The following is a 7,819-nucleotide window of genomic DNA, read 5'->3' as shown; positions in this document are numbered from 1 at the left end:
CTGGTTCACAGGTCCAGGCTCACCCACTGCAGCTGGGCCAGAGTGGCCTTCTGCAGGCATTCCGCAAAGGCAAGGCTCCTCCAAGGCGGCCCGACTGACCCTTCACCCACGCGGGCCCCAGTGGCTCTGGGGACACAGGATCGCAGCTCCGTGGCCCGGCACCGGCCTGCCAGCCAGACGCCCAGGGAAGGCAGAAGGCGCCCCAACCACACCCAGCCCCGCCAACTTGTTTACGCCTCTGGCACAGCCCCGCCCGCGCAGCCGCGGGGCCACGTGACCTGCGCCCCGCCCCTCGCTCTCTCGCGTGGCTCCGCCCACCGCGCCGGCCCTTCTTTTTGCCTCCTTCGGAGTCACAAGATCGCTCAGCAGCCTCCTTTCGGGATCCTTCCGCCAGGCCCCGCCCCCTCCCCACCTCATAAATTCTCGCCGGTTCTTCCTCCCCCAGTTGGCATCATCAGGAATGAGCAGGACGGCCTCCTCCGTCCAGCGTGGCGGCCGACCGCGATCACCGGTCGCTGGGTTCGAGGGGGAGGCGAGGCCCCGCGGGGGACTCTTTTTCGTGGCGGAAGCTGTCGCCAGCCGTGGACTCTTCACGACGGGGGAGGTGCTGTACGTCCAAGATGGCGGCGCCCTGTAGGCTGGAGGGACTGTGAGGTAAACAGCTGAGGGGGAGGAGACGGTGGGTGAGTATGGGGGTGTCTCCCCCTCCTTCTCATGGGACCTTCTCGGGGCTGCCCCGGCACCATGACCCCAGTCGGGGAGGCCCTGGGGGGCGGGGGCCAGGGGCTTTCTTGCTGTGGAGGGGACTCCGGGAGGGGGATTTGGAAAGCTTTTCCCTCTCTCTCATTATGCGCTGTCTCCGGTGGGGCCCGGCTGGGCTGGCGGGTCCCTGGGGTGGGGAGGCGGGCCTGGCCGGCACCTCGTCCCTCGTCGGCGGCCAGGGGCGCGGACGGATGCACGGCCGGGCCGTGGCGCCCAGGGCCGGGGGGAGGTGAGCCCCCTCGCCAGCCCCTCACCGGGTGGGGGTGACAGGCCCCAGGGGGGTGCAGGGGGCCGGGGGGAGACCCTCGGGCGGCGGGGCCGGTCCCCGGGCGTGAGGAGAGGGTCCGGGGTGGGGGCCGAATGAATGGAGGCTGCCTGCGGGCACCGAGGGCTCGCCTGCCTCGGGTTCCCCGCGGAGCCCGGCGGGACGGGAGGGCCTGGCTCCGGGGGTGCTCGTGGGTGGCCCGTGACGGGGAAACAGTTACCTCCAGTCAGCAGAGGTGATGCCTGCGAGACAGCTATGTGCAGAGGCGCTCCTAGGCGCTCATCCATTCATTCGAGGAACTGGAGGGTGAAGGGCTGGCAGCCGGAGAGCTTGAGCAGGAGAGCTCTCCTTTGTGTCCCGGGAGAGAGTTCGCCCGCCGCGTTTGGGATGGGGCGGGGAGGGGGGAGGGGAGCCTGTGCCTTGGCGGTGGGGGGGGGGGGGGTGCGGGCCCCCCAGTGCAGCAGCTCCCGGTCAGGGAGTTCTCCGTGTGCAAGTGCTCTGCCCTCATCCCTCGCCACAAAGGGAGGAGGCAGCCACTGTTAACACCCCCATCTCTCAGATGGAGAGACTGAGGCCCGGAGGGGTTCGGGCCACCTGCCTAAGGTCACCTGTGGAAGTGTGGGAACCGGGGTCTGACTGACTGCAAGACGGTGGACCCGTCCTCATTGCTCCTCCCCCCCCCCGCCCCCCACCCCCCACTCTCAGTGAGCTGTCCTGTCATTCTCATGAAGTGATCAGCATGAATCAGTGATCAGGGTTCCTGCCCAGGTGCCTGTGTGTGCGTGTGCGTGTGCGTGTGTGTGTGTGTGTGTGTGTGTGTGTAGTTTTGAGGGGGTGTGCAATGGCTTACACGCCCTGGCTTTGGTTTGGGATGGCAGTGTGGTGCATGCAGACAGGCTGGTCTAGGTGGGGGAGTATTTGGTATTTTTTTTATAAAAACTGATGAGTTTACTGCAGAAAGAAGTCCTGCTTAAAACCCTCGCTGGATTTTTTTTTTTTTTTAATAGAAAGCATAGAAATAGCACTGAGCTTTACCTAGAGTGTGCTGTAAGCAGTACTGAGATAGAATAATACTCTTCCGAGATGTATTTAATTTTGGTTTATAATTTTGGGGTCAGCGTGGACTCATCTGAATGCCAGCGTGTTGGCAGAGTGGCGCGGTCCATTTCAAGAAGGGCTACTAAACCGGATCTTCTGGGAGCCCTGGGTTTTCTGAGCGACCAGCTGTGGTTCTCAAGTTGAACATTCCCGAGGAAACCTGGAGTATGCAAATGTGAAGACCGACTTCGGGCTGTGCAGGGAGGTGTACCTTTAACAGCCGCGCATCAGGGAAAGGGGGCTCAGAAGCAGGGAAACATTCTTTGCTGTTGCCCGGGGGGGCGGAGGGATCCCTTACCCGCCTGGGGAACTGAACGGGGTTTATGGAAGAGGCACGTGGAGAACAGCCTCTTACCCAAGTTAATATCTCATCCGAAACACTCTTACGTCCCAGGCCTGCTTCCCCCGTGCATTTCCTGGTGTCATAGCAACGCGGTATGTTCCCAAAGTCCTGGTTGGGTCTCCAGTGTGTGCCATTGGAGTGGCTCAGGTCCTTTGAGTCAGTTGCATTCCTCCTCACTGGGGTAGGAGCAAAGCCCTCAGCTCCTGCTGCTGCTGCTCCTCCTGCTGCTGCTGCTGCTCCTCCTGCTCCTTGCTCCCAGGTGTAATGTGATCCCTTCTGCGCATGCCTGGTTTCACTTGTGCGATGAAACCTGACAGTCTTACTAGGACAAATGCATGTATACCTGTCTGTGTGATGTTTCCAGAATAATACAGTTGCTGGAAACGAGCTCTAACAGTGTTCATCAGAACCTCCACCCCACATGTCAGACCCCACCGCTCTTAGACCTCGTGCTCAGTCTGTGGGACGCCCTGGGCGCATTTTCTGGGAGAAGCCACAGGTGGTGCTGATGTGCCCCGGAGGTTGCGGACCGGTGCCCTAGAGTTCCAATGTGGCTCTTTTCCTTCAAGTGATGACTGACTGCACAGGCGTTTTTTAAAGTAGCTTCTGCCCCTGGTGTGTGCGGTGGGGTGAGCTCTGGGCTCTGAATGACGGCGGACCTGATCTCACAGCCCTGTCTTCCACAGTTTGTTAGGGTGCAGGCACACTCTTTGCCGGGTCCCAGGGCCACAGTGGGCTAACCTGAGCTTCTCCTGGAATTCAGTGGACATTCTTGGATGCCGATGAGCCAAACACAGCAATATATCAATCGTTGCAAGCTTTCTAAAAGTCACACAGCTTTCAACTTCGAACAAGTCACTTACGTCCTCTGAGCCTCAGTTTCTTCATTTGTGAAATAAGAGTTGGACTGTAAGTTAGAGTGCTCCTAAGTCTAACTTTCTGTGATTTAAGGTCTTCCCGGGGCCTTCAGTTAAACATTCTGACCTAGTTGATTGGATCAAAGTGCTCATGGCTTGATAATATCTCAGCAAATTGGTGACTTTTAGCCTGACCTGTTGACTGGTGACCTGTTTATCTTTTCCTTTATGTCACAGTGTTTTTAAAAGGTAATTTCCTCATATTATAAATCTCTTTGAGAGGTTAGTGTTGTTTGTCATTTCAGTAGCTGCAATCATGAAAGAAAGGATACTCCGCCTTCAAACCTGTAGCTTTTTGCTTTAAATATATACATATATACTAGTGTGTGTATGTGTGTGTGTGTGTAACTAGTATATACTCAAACACTTGAGTTTTTCCCCTTCAGTGTTTAATATAATGTAGTTTGCATGAAATACTCATTTTCCCCTATTTTAAGTTGGTCTGAGAGAGGTCTACCATCAGCAATTTTCTGATTTACTTTTTAAGCCTGTAGTTATTAGAAATTAGTAACTTAATGTTTAATGCCTCTTTTTGTGGGGAGAATAAAAAGTCATATATACTATTATATATAATATATATATATATATATATATATATATATATATATATTCATTCTCAGGATCTTGCTAATTTTTTCTTGTGCCTTCTCTTGTGCATTGCTAACTTTTGTTCTATACAGGGAAGTAGCAAATGGTAACAATATTTTAAAAGATGGAATGAGTTCAGATTGTCATCGAATGAGTAAAGTGCCTTAAAACCCAAGGTTTGATAAAAAAAAAAACAATGCGTGGCCGTTCCTGGCCTAGAACTCCTAGGTCTCTGTGTGAAGATAACGGCAGCAAAGACCATGAAGTATTTGAGTAACGAGGGACAAGTGTGCCCTTCTGTTGGTGATGGAAGACACAGTGGAGAGGGATGAGGAAGAACAAATGCAGTCAGTGGTCTAGCGTCTGCAGGCACTCAGACCTGGCTGCTTGGCGGGGCTCACAGAGCGCAGTAACAACGCGAAATGTATCCATTTTAAGTTACAAGGTGGTTTTATCAGTGTTCTGCATACAAGTTGTTGATGGATAGATGCTGAGCTAACTTAGGTCTCCAGCAATACAATATTGTTGTAATAAAGTTTATATATTTCACGTTGTTAAACTGCCTGAACTGCTAATCTCACAAACTAACTCATATGTCAGTGATTCTTAATCTTTTTTTTTTTGGTGGGGAAAGAGGGGGCTCAGTTCCCCTCTAAAATCCAGGGGAACTGTGGACCAAATAGCCCTCCCCGCCCCCCCCACCAAGAACATTCGTAGACAGATGAAGTATTGGGGATGGCTTCAGGAACTTCATAGACCCATCTTGGAGCTCAGCCGACCATTCTAGATCGATTACTGCTCTTAAAGCGGACTTGGGCTTTATTTGAAACAATCTCTTTTCTTAACTAGTAGGTAGAAGAGGCCCAAGTCTTTTAAAGATGGGCCTACGTACTGCTTGCATTACAAATCACTTTGTCAAACTTTTATATTGAAGGATTCTTTACACCTCACCGGAAATTCACCTTTGGGTGCCACGTTAAACATCAGAAGTGGAGAACTCAGGTCTGTAACTTGCTAAATGCGAGTCAGGCCCGGCGTTCAGTCTGTGCTGGTACCTTTAGCACCGAGTAGAATTCCTTTGTTTTTTTCCCCCAAGGTTTATGCACTATTTTTTTTTTCCTTTGAACCTCAAAGTAGATATAAAAATATATATAATGTTTCTCACCTTCATCCTTCTTCTTTTCCCTGGCCCACTGGTTCTCAACCTTTACTGAGCATCAAAATCACCCGGAAGACCCCACTCCCCAAGTTTCTGATTCAGAGATCTGGGGCGAGGCCCAGGAATTGGCATTCCTCACAGGTCCCAGGTGATGCTGAGGTTGCTGGTGTGAGGACCACAGGCCTAGACTTTCCAACCCCACCTGTTTATTCCTGGGCATTTCTGTGTTAGTCCTCTGAGTTTGAAACATACAGAAATCTCACATTTCTTTTTGGGGTAAGTTCTGTGTGGTGACTTTTTGACACACACATGATATCCGTCTGGCCTGCATATTGTACTAAATAATTTTGTGCATGCTAATAAAAAGTCAAACATAAGAAACCTTATTCATAGAAGAATATGCCTTACCAGAACGGAGCTCTGTCCCTGCAGGCGACCTTTGAAATACGATACAAGTGTCCGCAAGCTGTCCGTCAAGCTCCCCGATGGCAAAATTCTGAATGGAGAATCTGGAGCTCTCCTGCCCCAGCTTGTGTGACCTTGACAAGGACTACCACCGAGACCAGTTAAGTCACACGTGACTGCAGGCTTTGGCAGGTCTCGCCAGCAGCTGTTTTCCTTACACACCAAGTAGTACGTCCTGCTCCCATCCCTTTCCTTCTGTGCACTGGGAGGAAGGGGGGCTGGGAGCTGGTGTCTCACCCTTTGGGTGCATTTGTGCCGAAGGCCCCTTCGTTCACTTGCTGGGGTGTTACCCTAGGAAGTCGCCTCAGAGCCTCGCATGATAGTGTAATAGTATCTGACTAGCAGATCATCACTGTCAGCACTGTTAACACGCTAACTGTATTACTACTGTACTAGTGTGATATTTCTGCTTTACATCTGCTGTTGCTGGTAATGAAATAGTCCCTCTATGCCCGAACCTGTGTCTGAATTGCCTTGGAGTTTTTTCTAGTAAAAACCTGAGTATAGGAAATAAGTATAATGAAGAAATACCTGCCTTCATTTATACCCTTAGTTGTGTTTTGGGTTTGTTTTTTTTTGTTTTGGGGTACTCCTCACCTGAGGATATTTTCCCACTGGTTATTTTTAGAGAGCGTTGAAGGGAGGGGGAGAGTCAGAGAGAAACATCGACGTGAGAGAGACATCAATTGGTTGCCTCCTGCACACACCCAGGCCAGGGCCGGGGGATCAAGCCTGCCATGGAAGTCTTGACCAGAATCGAACCCAGGACCCTTCAGTCCTTGGGCCGGCACTCTACCCACTGAGCCACACCGGCGTGTTGGTTGGTTGGTTGGTTTGTCACAGACAAGTGTGTGCAGAGTTATCTCGGGCGCTGGGCTCTGTAGTTGCCTGCTGTGTGGGGTGCGCAGATCTGGGCTCCTGGGGTAGAAGGCCACACGCAGCACCCGCTCCCCAAAGTCGGGACGGTCAGCGGATGTTTTCTGAAGGCCTTGTCGGTACCTGCCCCCGGTGTTCCTAAAGGCTGTGTAGGTCTTAGCTGCCTCACGGCCCGTCACGCATCCTGTTGAGGGCGGAGACATGTGACACGTGTGTACAGGTCCCGCTGCCGACAGGTCCCTGTGGCAGGTACGCGGGAGTTGGTGTGTAATCCCAGGTGTCTGAGCCGTCAGTCTGTGGACACCTGCCGTGTGAAAACAAATGGACCTCCGTTCCTTCTGTCTGATCTCAGGATACTAACGCGCAGAGCCCTCATCGTCCTCAGACCTGCGTTCATTTTTGTCCGAAAAGGCTGCCTGTAGAAGGGCAATTACAGCGTGGCTGTGGTGAGAGCATCGCTTCAAACCATCACAAGGGGAGGTCTCGATCTGGGGCAAGTTTTTTTTTTCCTTTGGTTTTTGAAACAAGAGCGTGGATTGGCCCTGTTATACTCTGACAGGTGCCTCCGTTCCCACCCCTCGGGTGCTCACGCCTTGGGCAGGGGTCTGCTCCCTTCGCACTTCTCATCAGGGCTCCGCAGGTCTCCTCTCACGTCACTGACCAAGCGGTTCTCCCCCAGGGTCCCTCTAGAGGGCAGGACTTTTTTTTTTTTTTTTTTTAAATATATTTTATTGATATTTTACAGAGAGGAAGGGAGAGGGATAGAGAGCTAGAAACATCGATCAGCTGCCTCCTGCACACCTCCCACTGAGGATGTGCCCGCAACTAAGGTACATGCCCTTGACCGGAATCAAACCCGGGACCTTCAGTCCGCAGGCCGACGCTCTATCCACTGAGCCAAACCGGTTTTGGCGAGGGCAGGACTTTTTAAAAATATCTTTTTATTGATTTCAGAGAGGAAGGGAGAGAGAGAGAGAGAGACACCAATGATGAGAGAGAATCATCGATGGGCTGCGTCCTGCACGCCCCACACTGGGGACCAAGCCCACAACCCAGGCATGGCATAGGTCGACGCTCAACCACTGAGCCACGCCAGCCTGGCTGTAGGGCAGGATTTAACTGTAAGTTAGTGAGAGAGCAAACACATAGAGTGTCACTAATGGCAGGTGGTCTTTGACCTGCCAGCGTTGCAGTGATGCTGATGATGGCCGTGGCAGTTTTCAGCGTAGCGGTGAGGCGTTGAGGAGTCTCGTGTTGGCATCGGACAGAAAGCCTGGTTTCCTGTGCCAGCGCCTTTACCAGCTGGGCAGGCTGTGAGAGCGCGTCGTATTGTGTCTGAATTTTAC

The 7,819-nt window shown here is 52.6% G+C and overlaps 1 protein-coding gene across 8 annotated transcripts in view; it reads left to right on the top strand.

Annotated features, from left to right (window-relative positions):
- Window positions 1–585: 585 nt before the first annotated feature.
- Window positions 586–7,819, top strand: part of TSC1 (TSC complex subunit 1) — a 38,596-nt gene continuing 31,362 nt past the window's right edge. For 3 of the 8 annotated variants that reach the window (XM_080670898.1, XM_080670899.1, XM_080670893.1), the window contains exon 1: window positions 586–683. The gene's annotated coding sequence lies outside the window, so the exon portion shown is untranslated. Of the gene's footprint in view, window positions 684–970; window positions 992–5,564; window positions 5,698–7,819 lie in introns of those variants that run through there. The other 5 variants (XM_080670900.1, XM_080670895.1, XM_080670897.1 and 2 more) reach the window with 4 other exon arrangements.

This window comes from Plecotus auritus (genome assembly GCF_963455305.1).
Source record: "Plecotus auritus genome assembly, chromosome: 5".
NCBI classification, from domain to species: Eukaryota; Metazoa; Chordata; class Mammalia; order Chiroptera; family Vespertilionidae; genus Plecotus; species Plecotus auritus.
The sequence above is the reverse complement of the archived record's forward strand: the minus strand, read 5'-3'. Positions and strand labels throughout refer to the sequence as shown.